Source organism: Anabrus simplex, chromosome 4 (genome assembly GCF_040414725.1).
Source record: "Anabrus simplex isolate iqAnaSimp1 chromosome 4, ASM4041472v1, whole genome shotgun sequence".
Classification (NCBI taxonomy): Eukaryota; Metazoa; Arthropoda; class Insecta; order Orthoptera; family Tettigoniidae; genus Anabrus; species Anabrus simplex.
Window position 1 is genome coordinate 114,668,907 of NC_090268.1, and position 14,319 is coordinate 114,683,225.

General features: G+C 37.6%; 1 protein-coding gene and 1 long non-coding RNA gene across 2 annotated transcripts in view; one reads left to right on the forward strand and one right to left on the reverse strand.

The window, feature by feature from the left end:
* Positions 1-14,319, forward strand: part of LOC136871673 (solute carrier family 35 member F5) — a 138,634-nt gene that overhangs the window by 60,862 nt on the left and 63,453 nt on the right. The window lies entirely within an intron of this gene.
* On the reverse strand, positions 2,788-4,338 carry LOC137500408 (uncharacterized). Its single transcript, XR_011018031.1, has 3 exons — positions 4,014-4,338; positions 3,538-3,696; positions 2,788-3,251 (listed from the first exon to the last, which is right to left on the reverse strand). It is a non-coding gene; the product is annotated as an uncharacterized lncRNA (long non-coding RNA).

The window sequence follows — 14,319 nt, forward strand, 5'->3', positions numbered from 1 at the left end:
GAATTCATAATTTGAAGGTGCTACAATCAACAGTGGAAATATATTTATTTAGGCCTATAGGTTTCTGGACATTGGTGACTCATACAGATTTAGGATTGCTCACAATACATCAGTGGATTTGTTCCTATTATATGTGATGCCATTCATAGAACACTACAGCCAGAATTCTTGACAGGGTGAAAATTCCAACAAAAGCCTCACAACAGTGGCTCATTGTACTTCAAATATAAGACTAATACCATTTATGCTTATTTGTTTTAATGATGCTGGATCTTGGGGCATAATTACTGTCTTTTCAAATGATATTTTGAGGTGTTTATTAGATGGAGGTTAACAGCTTTTTTTTTTTTTTTTTTTTTTTTTTTTTTCAAACCACTTGGTGAGATCTCACCTACCAAAATAATAGACATATCAAGAAATGCTTCCAGTCAAAATTTACATTACCTAATGTAGAAATAGTGTGTCAAGTTTCATTACAATCCTGATAATTTTGAAAGAAAGAAAAATGCACATATGCTCTGAATATTGTGAAAATGATAAAAGCAATGGAGTTCCTTACACTGTTTCTCTCCCTCATGATCCTCTGCAAATCTCTTGTCGCCTCTCCTCTTTGTTATTGTGCCATGTTCAGAATAGTATCATATTGTTTTCATGACAAGCATGTTGCTGAATTTCTGTAGGCCTACTGTGTTTTGTGCAAAGAATCCAGGGTCCATATCCAAACTTTGCAAGAATGACAATCCTGTCTTAATTTATATCATTGAAGACTACAGCAGCTTCAAAAGCAGCTAATTTTACCAAATCGCTGTGAAGAAAGGTTGTCTCTTTAGGGTTCTGTGTATTCACATATGTGTACATTTCTTGAGGAGTTCAGGTGAGGCTAGTGCTCTGTCCACTAGCTTAATAACTATTGGAAAAGCTTCTGGAATATTGTTCTAATAAGTACGTTGGCAGTGTAATAGACTGATACTTGTCACAACTACATGCAAATTACACACAAGGTCTTGTTTATTACCCTCATCACTGAGCATAAAGTACTGTCTCCCCAAACTTTGCACTGGCAAGCTGATCTAATTGATCACTTGGCAATAATAAACCAATTAATATAAATCCTGCACTTCCATCCAAGTTACTGGTAAACTCCTTGGTACAGAGTAACATCTTTTTCTGCAAAGGTCTGGTAGGACTCTCTTTCTTACCTCAATGTTGATTTTGCCTTTCTGTGTGTTGTTCATATGTAACTTCTTTACTGATATGAACACGACCAAGCCTATCTATCCATCCTGAAATACTTTCCTTATGAATCAGTTCAAGGAAAATGAAAACTTTGCCTTCAATTTCACCAAAAATGAGAACCAAACACTGCAAACAATAATAGGTGCTGATAACAAGCACCTTGCCTTCTATTTTTAGAAGTGAAGAGTATGCCTTTCTAACAACTAAATACTATTGCCATCTACAGTAAAATGTTATTTAGGCCTGTTGCTCAGGTGGTAAATGATTTAATTTTGCTATATCTTACATTGCCTGTCAAAACTGTTTGTAAATACCGATTATATAAATTAATGTTTGACAGAGTAGGGTGTATGGATCTTGTAAGATCTTGGATTGACTTACAGGGTAATTAATCTACTCAACCTTTTATTACAAGCATGTAACTGTCATATGAATATATTTTTTATAAATAATGTACATGTTCTGCCATCATATCCTCTTAATATCACATCACACAAAATCCAGTTTTTTATGTTGTAGATTAAAATCTACAAAACTTTGGTAGAAACACCTGTCAAAATAGTTACAAATGAACTTTTCATCTTTGTTTTTCATTGTTTATATGGATCTACAGCACAAGAAATAAAATAATCAGTCTACCTTGATGCCCTCTGTAGGCCTACATGTTATTAATAAATTATAAGTACGGTAACAGACATGAAAGTAGTGATTGCTGGTGCAGACAGGTATTTATAAAAAATATATTCATATGACAGTACTTGGAATGAGGAGATAAAGGCTACCCAAGTTACAAAGGTATAAGGTGGCAGGGAGGGAAGCTGTCAGGTATAACTGTAGTAAGAATTTTGTCCTATGCAAACAACTTGGTCTATTGAAACTGTGCAATCTAATATCTTGCAACTTCAAAAAGGATGCAATGAATATGACATGAAAATTAGTCATTTCAAGACTAAAGTGATGGCAGTAGGGAAGACACCTAAAATAGAATTGAATGTCAGGTTGAGAATACAAAACTGGAACAGGTAGATAATTAATTTTAAATAGGTATTTAGGATGTGTATTCTCCCAGGATGGCAGTATAGTAAGCAACATTGAATATAGATGCAGTAAACCCAATGCAATGAGCTTGCGGTTGTGATCAACAGTATACCGTAAGAAGGCAGTCAGCTCCTGGACAAAACTACTCATGTCTTTACACTGGTCTGGTTTCAGACCACCTGTGTTGTACAAACCTAGTGCAATGAGTTTGCAGTTGCGATCAACAGTATACCGTAAGAAGGAAGTCAGCTCTTGGACAGAACTATCAATATGCTGGTCTGGTTTCAGACCACCTGTGCTGTACAACTGCTTACTATATACACACAGAAAGGACCTACTACATGTATTTCAAAATACTCCTTTCCTTGTAAACCATACATGTTCTACCACATAAAATATACAAACTAAGATGTTGTAATAATGCTATTAATTAATAAAAATTGGAGTTAGGGTTCTTTCCCATCAGGTGCTAATACACATAACTCACTGAGGATTCCAATAAATATTGATAGATAAGTGTAACAAAAACTGATTTAATTTAAAAAGTAGAACATTTCTCAAGAACATAAATTTTATTAGATTCTTTCTTGGTCTAACACTGTATACAACAGTTCCTGAATTTTAACTTTGAAAACCCTTCGACCTAGTACACTCATTCTTTCCATGTCATCATGAAGACACTAAAAATAACATTGATTACATTTTCTTTTCAGTTTTCAGTATCTTTTCTAAATATTCACTTAACACATCACTGTCACTTTCACATTTCTGTTTCTTTTATTTTCAACTGCTGGCAGAGCTGTTTGTAGAAGCAGAAGCCACTGGACTGGAAGTTGAAGTCCCTTCAGTAATTTCTGAACTGTAGGAGTTAGACCCCTCCAACACAAATTATTTCTGCTTCCTCCTCCTCTATTTCAGCTTGGTGAAAAGGCTCTCATACACCAGGTGCCACATCCATAGATGTGTTTGTTATAGAACTGAAAAAATGAACAACATATTAATGCAATTCTTCTAAATTGGAGCTACATTTTACTCTGGACACAAGCCTTCTGTTTAAGAAATTGTTACTTTCAATAATTATTTTAGTAAGATGATTGTTAGGTTAGATTATATTATATTACTTTCAGTTATATCTGATAAATTAATGAACAGATGGGTGGAACTTATGGCCTACAGACTGAATCTTCCCCTCACTCTTTCACAACTAGAACACTGGTCTGTAGTGTAGGCCTACTTTTAAAAATAAATATTACAGAATTGTACCTTCTTCCAGCAATGAAGAGTTCCAGAAAGTTGAGGGCATTGAAGTAGACCCATTTTATGTTTTCTGTACAGCAGAACCTGGGAGGAGAGGGAGGATGTTATCTCTCCAAGTTCGATATCCAGCCCTCAGAATTTGCCATGTTTTGGCACAACTTTTTCCTGAAAAAATGAATCAGGATATTGTGACAAAGAAAATATACATGTAGTAGGCCTACTTATGACATAGGCCTACACTTATTTGTCATTAAAGCAAACAATGGTAGGCCTATTCATTTCATTAGGTACGAGATGGAGGTTAGGAAAGCACTGCTTATGTTTTCCAAACATTTCTTCAATTAAGTTACAAGAATGATAATTACTACTTCTCCTAGTGTAACTCTTTTTACCAATCTATTCCGTATAATATATTTTATCAATAAATAATCTAAGATAACACTATTCATACGATAATCGTAATAAATCTAATAATTACTTACCAGTTTTTGTGCCAATTCTTCACGCTATAGAATGCCATACAAAATTCACGGTCTCCCTATTACTATATCCAGGGAGTCTAGGATTATACACCACTTTGTTTTCATACACTAAGCAAATTAATGTTTCAATTTCATCAACAGATGACTATGTTGCATCCGCCATTATCGAACGACTGCGACTGAAAAACGGACACGTTTGTTTTTACAAACCAGTCGATCTTCATCGCTCGTAGTTGATCGCTGACGATCGATGCTGTGTGACTGGTGCCACTGCCCTCTGTAGGTTTGTTTTCTTAGTCGGTTGATCGCAGTCGTTCGATCGAGCCTGTGTGACAGCCCCCTTACACCATTTCATTTTCATCTTCCTCTGTATCAAACTACCGCCCATCGGGTACAAAGTCCGGATCTAGGTCACTGTAATCTTCTTCAAAATAGTCATCTTCTTCAACATGTCGATTTCTCCTTCCGTCATCACAACGTTCAACGAGAATATTCTGGATTTCTTCTTCCGTGAGATCACCATTTCAGACTGTCGACCATATATGAAAAATTGCAAGTTATGAATCTCATTCCGTATTGACGGTTATCACTTTACAAAAGAAAATATTTTTAAAATCCTCCTATCAATACAATTCAAGTCATCTGTTAGATGAAACAAAGTCTATACATGTTTCAGCCTAATCTCAAGGCCATCTTCAGTAGTAAAACGATTGTTACATAATATACAAACAAATTAAAAAACGTAATGATGTGAAGCGACAGTGATCATGATAAGTGAGTTAAAAACACATTGAGGTGCAAAGTCCTCTCGTCTAATAGATCTTGCTGGCTGTTAAATAAAACATTATGCTGAGGAGTGTAGTGAGACCGTCAATACTACGAATAAAACGTGTAACATTTGTAACTAAAAGTTGTCGTCTCGAATGGAGATGACCTTGTCGGTCTCAAGTCTCGTAGTATTGACGGTCTCACTACACTCCTCAGCATAATGTTTTATTTAACAGCCAGCAAGATCTATTAGACGAGAGGACTTTGCACCTCAATGTGTTTTTAACTCACTTATCATGATCACTGTCACTTCACATCATTACGTTTTTTAATTTGTTTGTATATTATGTAACAATCGTTTCACTACTGAAGATGGCCTTGAGATTAGGCTGAAACATGTATAGACTTTGTTTCATCTAACAGATGACTTGAATTGTATTGATAGGAGGATTTTAAAAATATTTTCTTTTGTAAAATATATGAAAAACCTAAACAATATAGAGTCCCGGTGTACTATATATTTCCAAAAACTACTAAGTGAAATATTGTACGTTATGTAATTAAATGTAAACTATACAGTGATCATTAGTAGCAGTTCGTCTTGGAGATGAAAGAAATAGTAAATGTTTATATGTAGCACTTCGTATCGGCGACGACTACGATTTTAGAACATACATTATCATTAAAGACTGGTATGCCTTTCAGCGTTCAGTCTGCAAGCCTCTGTGAAATTATTAAACGTCGCCACCATCCTCTATTTGCAGCTAGTGCTGTGGCCTCATTTAGTTCCATACCTCATCATCATCATCATTTCCCTTTATCCAGCTGTAGCCGGGTAGGGGCAAATATGGTTCCTCTCCACTTTCTTCGGTCTTTCCACCACTCCTCCTCCAACACTGTGTCCCAGTCCAGGTTTCTTTCTATAATGCTGCGTTGGATAGTATCCTTCCATCTCAATCGTGGTCGTCCACGGCCTCTCCTTCCTTGGATTTGCATTTCCATCATCTTTTTTGGCATTCTTTCGTCGCTCATTCGCTTTATGTGCCCAAACCATCTTAGTCGGCTTTTCTCTATTCTATCATTCATTTTTTCCACTCCAATTTCTTCCCGGATTTTCTCATTCCTTATTTTGTCTCTTCTACTCTTCTGTATCATACTCCTCAAGAATTTCATTTCGGCTGCCTGTATTCGACTCTCATCCTTCTTTGTCATTGTCCAAGTTTCTGCTCCGTAAGTTGTTATGGGTACGTAATACATCTTGAACATAGTATCCTTTGCTTCCATTGGCACATCTTTGTCCCATAACATATTTCTAACACTATGATAGAAACAACTTCCAGCTTGAATCCTTTTACTAATCTCAGCATCCAGTCGAGCATTCTCCATTAATTCACTCCCCAGGTATTTAAACGTTTCCACTACTTCCAGGGACTTGTCTGCAAGTCTAATCTGACCTTTCCCTTCTTTCTCCCCTCTAGTCATAACAAGAGTTTTACTCTTTTCTACACTTATTTTCAATCCACATTCTTCGATCTTCCCATTCACCACATTCAACTGTTCTTGAACCTTCCTGTCGTCCTCTCCCCAAATCACAATATCTGCAAATAACGTCATGTTCATTTCTCTTCCTCCATATGCTGCTTTTGCTGTTCTCATGATGTCATCCATTACTATTGTAAACAGGATTGGTGATAAAACACTTCCCTGTCTCAGCCCACTAGTTATTTTGAACCAACTTGTCCTGCCAACTTGTGTTTGCACGCAACTACAACATTCCTTATACAATGCCATGATCATTTTTATTAATCCCTGTCCAATTCCTTTTTGCACCAGACTGTCCCAAACTTTCGTCCTAGGGACACTGTCATATGCCTTTTCAATATCAATGAATGCCATCACCATATCATTCCCGTACTCCCAATGCTTTTCCATTAGTTGTCTCATAATGAAAATGGGCTCTATTGTTGACCTTCCACTTCTGAAACCAAACTGATTTTCCTGTATCTGCTTCTCAACCCTCAACCTTATTCTACTTTCCAGTATCCTTTCCATTATCTTAGCAACATGGGATATTAGAGTAATTCCCCTGTAGTTCTTCAAAACTTTCTTATCACCTTTCTTGAAAATTGGGATGATTATTCGTTTTTGCCAATCCTCGGGGACTTCCTTATTCTCCCAGACATTCCTGAGAACCCGATATGTCCACTGCAGGCCTACAGCTCCAGCTGCCTTTATCATCTCCACGGAAATTTCATCTATTCCAGCAGTTTTTCCATTCTTCATCTTTCTTACTGCCATTTCAATTTCATTCATTGTAATTTCTTTATCCATTTCTTCGTCAACTAATTGCCTTTCCTGTCATCCGTTCTTATGTTCAGCAGCTTCTGAAAATACTCTCTCCATCTATTTCTTATTTCTTCTGGCTTTGTTAAAATTATGCCACCTTTATCCTTCACAAATCTGGTGTTTACTTGATCTCTCTTTTTGTTTCTTAAGATGCCATACAGTAATTTCTTGCTGCCCTGCGTATCATCTCTCAATTTCTGTGTGAATAAGGCCCAGCTTTTCCTCTTTTCTTTCTCCACTACTTTCTTGGCCAAATTCTTTGCCTCCACATATTGTCTTCTACTTTCTTCAGTCTTAGATGTTTTCCATGCTTTCCATGCCATTTTCTTTTCCTTCACTTTAATCTTTACCCTATCATTCCACCAGTGTGTTTCTTTGTCTTTCACATTTCCTGATGTTCTACCACACACCTTTTCTGCACATCCAACCAGTGCTTCCCTAAATCTTTTCCATACCTCTTCAACATTCCCCACCTCTGTCCTGGGTACCAAGGGTATTATTTCCCTTTGAAATTCTTCTTGTATGCTTTTCTCCTTTAACTTCCATACTTTAATTCTTTTCTCTCTTCTTAATTGGGGTTTTTCAATCTTTCCAACTTTCAATTTTCCTATCACAACTCTATGATCTCCACCAAAGGCTTCTTCAGGCATGGCTGTTACATCTACAAGGTTCTTCCGGTGTTCTTTCTCTATGATTATATAATCAATCATGGTCTTTGTTCGTCTGTCTCCCCAGCCATACCTTGTAATCTTCTGACTGTTCTTCTTCCTAAACCAGGTGTTTCCAACAATCATTTGATTCCTCATGCAAAAATCCACCAACAACTCGCCTTCTGGATTTACATTTCCATATCCAAAGAGCCCTACAACATCTTCCTTTCCTTGTCTTTCCATTCCAACTTGTGCATTTAGATCTCCCATCAATAGTACTTCCTTATCTTCTATCTGTCTCTCCACTTCCTCTAAGAAGTCCTCTAGATGTTCATCTATGCAACCAGTTTGTGGGGCATACAACTGAAATAGATCTTTCACGCCATTTTCAAACTGGAGTCTTATCATCATCATCCTATCGCTGACGTACTTTGTATATTCCAGATATTCTTGGATTTCTCTTCTAAGTATGATGGCCACTCCATTTTTTGCTTCAGGTCCTCCGCTGTAATACAGCCTGTATCCTTCTCTCAGAGGGATCTCCCCTGTACCCCTCTTCTTGGTCTCGCACAGTCCAAGTATGGCTATATCTTGTTCTATCATGAAGTCAACCAGTTCCATACCTCTTATCTTTAAATTGTTAGAAATTGAGTCTAACCATCGTTGTCTTAGTCTCCCTCTACTTCTCTTACTACCCTCCATAACAGACTCCATTATTTTCCTAGGTAACCTATCCTCCTCCATTCTCCTCACGTGACCCACCACCTAAGTCGGTTTATGCGTACAGCTTCATCCATCGATTTCATTCCTAATTTAGCCTTTATCTCCTCATTCCGAGTACCCTCCTGCCATTGTTCCCACCTGTTTGTACCAGAAATCATTCTCGCTACTTTCATGTCTGTTACTTCTAACTTATGAATAAGAAATCCTGAGTCCACCCAGCTTTCGCTCCCGTAAAGCAAAGTTGGTCTAAAAACAGACTGATGTAAAGATAGTTTCGTCTGGGAGCTGACTTTCTTCTTACAGAATACTGCTGATCGCAACTGCGAGCTCACTGCATTAGCTTTACTACACCTTGATTCAATCTCACTTACTATATTACAATACAGGGAGAACACACAACCTAAATACTTGAAATTATCGACCTGTTCTAGCTTTGTATCACCAATCTGACATTCAGTTCTGTTGAATTTCTTACCTACTGACATCAATTTAGTCACAATTAAGTATTTATTTTCCACCTAGTCGATACAATGATTGCTTAAGGCAATTTTTAATGGTCAAAAGTGGTACATGTTTCGTATATTATCAACATCTTCAGCCACATAACACTGTTTAGATGAAAAATGTATAAAGTTGACAAAGTAATGCTTTAGAGGAAGTGTCCTTAAAATTAACATCATTTCCGTCGGTACCCTGTCATACGCTTTCTCTAGATCTATGAAACATAAGCCAATCTTATGTTAATTTTAAGGACACTTCCTCTAAAGCATTACTTTGTCAATTTTATACATTTTTCATCTAAACAGTGTTATGTGGCTGAAGATGTTGATAATATACGAAACATGTACCACTTTTGACCATTAAAAATTGCCTTAAGCAATCATTGTATCGACTAGGTGGAAAATAAATACTTAATTGTGAATCTATTGAAGTGCGATACGGACCATGAAGCTGATTTTATGTAATCAATTTAGTCTTCGAAAGGCTAATTTTCATACCATACTCATTGCACCTACAGTATTTTCAAGTTGCAAGATATTAGACTGCAGGCTTTCAGCACAATCTGCTATTAAGACCAAGTTGTCAGCATAGGCTAGGCTACTTGCTACATTTCCACCTAACTGAATCGCTCCCTGCCATTTTATAGCTTTCAACTGATGATCCATGTAAACTACGAACTGCAGAGGTGAAAGATTACAGCCTAGTCTAACTTCTGTAAGTACCCTGAACCAAGAATTCATTCTACCATCAATTCTCACTGAAGCCCAATTGTCAACATAAATGCCTTTGATTGATTTTAATAATCTACCTTTAATTCCATAGTCCCCCTGTATGGTGAACATCATTTCCGTCGGTACCCTGTCATACGCTTTCTCTAGATCTATGAAACATAAACACAATTACCTAGCACATACTGAAAATCTGATCCTTTCAGCCCCTCTGTGGTCTGAAACAACACTGGTTTTCATCCAACTTTCCTTCAACGACTGATCACACCCTCCGTTCCAAGATGCCAGTGAATACTTTGCCTGATATACTAATCAATGAGATACCTCAATAGTTGTTGCAATCCTTCCTGTTCCCTTGCTTATAGATAAGTGCAATTACTGCTTTTGTCCAATCTGAAGGTACCTTACCAACACTCCATGCTAATTTTACTACTCTATGAAGCCATTTCATCCCTGCCTTACCACTATACTTCACCATCTCAGGTCTGATGTCATCTATCCTACTGCTCTATGACAATGGAGTTTATTTACCATCCTTTCCATTTCCTCAAGCATAATTTCACCATCATCATTTTCCTCCTCCCCATGAGCTTGGCTGTTCGCAACACCACCAGGAAGATCTCCTTTTACATTGAGAAGATGTTCAAAATATTCCCTCCACCTCTCAAGAGATTCCCTGGGATCTATTGTGAGTTCACCTGAATTACTCAAAACACTGTTCGTTTCCTTTTTCCCTCCCTTCCTAAGGTTCTTTATTACTGTCCAGAAAGGTTTCCCTGCTGCTTGACCTAGCCTTTCCAGGTTATTACCAAAATCTTCCCACGTCTTCTTTTTGGATTCAACTACTATTTGTTTCGCTCTGTTTCGTTCATCTGCGTAAAAATCCCTGTCTGCTTCGGCCCTTGTTTGGAGCCATTTCTGATAAGCCTTCTTTTTACTTTTTCAAGCTGCTCTCAATTCATCATTCCACCAGGATGTTCGCCTTTTCCCATCTTTACACACAGTTGTTCCTAGGCATTCCCGTGCTGTTTCTACTACAGCACCCCTGTATGCCACCCATTCTCTTTCTATATCCTGAAACTGCTTCCTGTCCACTGTTTGAAACTTCTCACTGATCATATCCATGTACTTCTGTCTAATTTCCTTGTCCTGGAGATTTTCTACCCTTATTCGTTTGCAGACAGATTTCACTTTCTCTACCCTAGGCCTAGAGATACTTAGTTCACTACAGATCAGATAGTGGTCTGTATCATCGAAAAATCCCCGCAAAACTTGTACATTCCTAACAGATTTCCTGAATTCGAAGTCGGTTAAGATATAGTCTATTATGGATCTGGTACCCTGAGCCTCCCATGTGTAGCGGTGAATAACCTTGTGCTTGAGGAATGTATTCATAACTGCTAAGCACATACTAGCACAGAAGTCCAGCAAACGCTTCCCATTCCCATTAGCTTCCATATCTTCCCCACATTTACCAATCACCCTTTCGTATCCTTCAGTTCTATTTCCAACTCTCGTATTGAAATCGCCCATTAGCACTACTTTATCGTTGCTGTTGACTGTGACCACGATGTCACTTAATGCTTCATAAAACTTATCAACTTCGTCCTCTTCTGCACCCTCACATGGTGAATACACTGAGACAATTCTCATCCTCATTCCTCCAACTGCTAAATCTATCCACATCATTCGCTCATTTACGTGCCTAACAGAAACTATGTTGCATGCAATAGTATTCCTGATAAACAGCCCTACCCCAGGCTCTGCCCTTCCCTTTCTAACACCCGTCAAGTACACTTCATAATCTCCTATCTCTTCCTCGTTATCTCCCCTTACCCGAATATCACTTACTCCAAGTACATCTAGATGCATCCTCTTTGCTGACTCAGCCAGTTCTACTTTCTTTCTTCCATATGCCCCATTAATATTGATAGCTCCCCATTGAATTCCATTTCGTTCGCCAAGTTGTTTCCAAGGAGTCTCTCACCTGTAAAATGGGAGTGGGACTCCGTTACTCCCTTAAAATGTTCTGAGTTTGGTGAATTCATGAAGCAGGATGCTACCCTACTTACACATAGTCCAAGTGAGGATCTCTCCTCTAACGGGTTATGGACCGCCGATTTTAGAAATTGATCTTAAAAAATACTTACCTCAACTTTCCGTCCACTCTCTCGGGTAGCAGGAAAGAAGCTAAACATTGCTCTAGGCACTGCCACACGTAAGTGGAGGTAGAATAAAAGGGAGAATTGTGGAAAGCTGATGTGTAACATGTGTTCGCCGCGGAGGTTAGCACTACCGTTCTAGGGTTAAGTGTTCAGTTATATAATGTTAGTTTGTTGGTTGTAATTGTAATAACTTAGTTGTGCCATTTCAGATGTCTAAACTAAAATTGTAACAGATTTGTAAGCAATGTCATGTTGAATATAAAAGAAGAGAGAAAATATTCTTCTCCTAGGAAGGATGTATAAAATAGAAAATCTCAAAATTTATTTCTTAATTAGTGCCAAAGAGGAATATTAGGATCAACATAACTACTAATCAGATTTAGAAATAAAGAGAGTAAAATTGTTAGTCAGACATAATATATGACTAATTGGTTTTACCAATTGAAATTCAAAATTTCTTAATTTTAAGATGGATATTTCCAACATACATAGTTGAATAGATAAAAGATTGAACATTTTAAAAATGAATTTTCAAAACATTCAGAATAATTTTTTTTTTTTTTTGAAATTGATTGGTTTTATCCCACTTCATGGCACTAATTGAGTGTTGTAAGGAAAAGCAAAATATTACAGACGTACACTAATCTAATATAGCCAAAACTGGTTAGGATGTTTTTGTGGGGACCAGAAATAGTCATAAACAAGGAACATGCTAAAAAATTAAAGGAAATTTCGCTATTAAATTTAAGGTTAGGTTTGAATGTTAAAAATTAAATAACTGGAAAGGAGGTTCAACCTATTCAATACTCAAAAGAAAGAAACGTAGCAATCACATTTCTATTTAAATGGGACCGGTTTCGACCTTAGTCTAGGTCATCATCAGCCATAAAAAACATGTAAAATGTTTATGAATGTTGGAGGTCAGATTCACACTCGGTTAGGCACAAAGACACGACACCACATTCTGTCCTGCACAAAGTCACAACACTACCAATCAACATGCGAAGATCAAAAAGGCTTGAATTCGCAGACGAACAGATCTGTAGTAGAAAGCCGCCAGCTCCCGGTGACCAGCGCGGCACACTCAAGGTCACGCGCTGCGGCCAAACACCAAAGTAGAGTGGAGAACGTTTCGAAGGTTCAGAACCTGTCACGGCTGCGGGAAGCCAAGTACGTATATAAAAGTTCTTAACTGGAGTACGGGTGCTCATTCGGTTGTACTAATTGGCGTCGTATATTTTTATATACGTACTTGGCTTCCCGCAGCCGTGACAGGTTCTGGACCTTCGAAACGTTCTCCACTCTACTTTGGTGTTTGGCCGCAGCGCGTGACCTTGAGTGTGCCGCGCTGGTCACCGGGAGCTGGCGGCTTTCTACTACAGATCTGTTCGTCTGCGAATTCAAGCCTTTTTGATCTTCGCATGTTGATTGGTAGTGTTGTGACTTTGTGCAGGACAGAATGTGGTGTCTTGTCTTTGTGCCTAACAGAGTGTGAATCTGACCTCCAACATTCATAAACATTTTACATGTTTTTTATGGCTGATGAATGACCTAGACTAAGGTCGAAACCGGTCCCATTTAAATAGAAATGTGATTGCTACGTTTCTTTCTTTTGAGTATTGAATAGGTTGAACCTCCTTTCCAGTTATTTAATTTTTAACATCAATAATTTCAATACGGAACAATGAAATTTTTATCTTTAGGTTTGAATGTCGAAATAATTATGATGAAAAGAAAGAAGCGTTTACAATTCTAATTAATGAAATAAATAAAGAAACACCAACACAGTAAAACAGCAAGGAAAAATGTTCTTAGAAACGCAAACTATACACGTCGCTTGTAATTATGTTCAAAGTTTAGGAAAGTCTAACATCTGGGCGATTTGCACACGTTGCATGTGTGGATTAATATCCACTCTTTTTCTCAATAAACTTTCATTTTTCATCATCTATAAACTGTCTAGCTTTCTTCCTCACCATAACTGAATGTCCTGCAAACCACTACGCGTATGTACGGTAGGCCTAATTTATGTACGTTGTTACACAATTCACTTGTTGTTGTTGTTTTTGAGTCATCAGTCCATAGACTGGTTTGATACAGCTCTCCATGCCACCCTGTCCTGTGCTAACCTTTTCATTTCTATAAAACGAAGTGTGAACATGGCGGTAATCAGTGATTTAGTTTTTTCTCCCAGGTGGTGAAATGGTCGGTAATAATATGTGTATGAAGCGCAATAATGCTAGTCTTCATAGTCTTAATGCTTCTTATGAGTGCATATTTAAGAATACGTTTGGTAGCGAAGTATCAGATCCGGTAGACGATCTCGGTTCCGATAACCTCACTTTGGACTCCTCGCATTTGAGGTTTAGAATAAGAGATCTAGAACTTGAACTCTCATCCAAAGATGAAATAATTAAAATGTTAT